Raw genomic sequence first — 933 nt, 5'->3', positions numbered from 1 at the left:
CGGCAGTGCCAGCACAGGGGACAGTCATTGGGATCCACTGACCTTCCTGCCCACCCTCTGCCTCTGAGCCCGGCGGTAATTAGCTGTGCCCTGCAGTAATTAGCTGTGCCCTGCAGTAATTAGCTGTGCCCTGCAGTAATTAGCTGTGGGTTCTGGCATCCCCGTGCCGTGAAACCATCGAACAGCGCCCAGCCCCAATCTGAGAGCAGATCTGCAGGCACCCCGCACATCTCAGCTCCGCTTCTCCCTCAGGGAATCCGTGCAGGAGGGGAGGGATTGATCCTCCATCACTGCAGGAGCCGGCTGCTCCCAGAAAATCGTTCAGCATCACRTCCTCGGGAAGAGAGGTGGGGATGGTGGGAACAGCGTCAGGGGTGGGATTTRGGGAGCCGGGGTCGCCTTTGGGTGCTGTCCCCACCTCACCCTGTGCAAGGGGTTGGCACCTGCAGCTGGCCCAGTGCCTCCCGGGCTGTTTGCAAGGTTTGGACACAATTAATCCCTGATTTCCTCAGCCCTGCAATGTCTCCCAGCTCAGCCTGACGGAGCGATAATTCCAGGAACAACCACAATGGAAATTCCTGCTTGCTACTGCCAAGGGATTCGGGATCCCCTGCAGAAGAACCAACACCCACAGAGAAACCACTCATCCCCAGGAACTCCCAACAGGCACGGAGCACAGGTGGAAATGTGCTCATTTTGGGTGCCTCAGCCCCAAAATGTGCCCCTGATCAGGGTTCAATAATGCTGGGATGGTATTTCCAGGGACCCCAGGGGTACCAAAAAAGCTCTTCAGCCCAGGATTACAACACATTCAGCCAAACAGGCAGGGGGTCTGTGTGTGGGAGCCTCAAATGTCACTGGTTTTTTGGTTTATAGCTCAAAATAAAGGTTTGAAGCAGCACTCACATCCTCCTTGGGATATCACCGTGTCCT

This window comes from Malurus melanocephalus, unplaced genomic scaffold, assembly GCF_030028575.1.
Source record: "Malurus melanocephalus ecotype Western Australia unplaced genomic scaffold, MMel_1.1 scaffold_869, whole genome shotgun sequence".
Classification (NCBI taxonomy): domain Eukaryota; kingdom Metazoa; phylum Chordata; class Aves; order Passeriformes; family Maluridae; genus Malurus; species Malurus melanocephalus.
Note: the sequence above shows the minus strand (reverse complement) of the source record.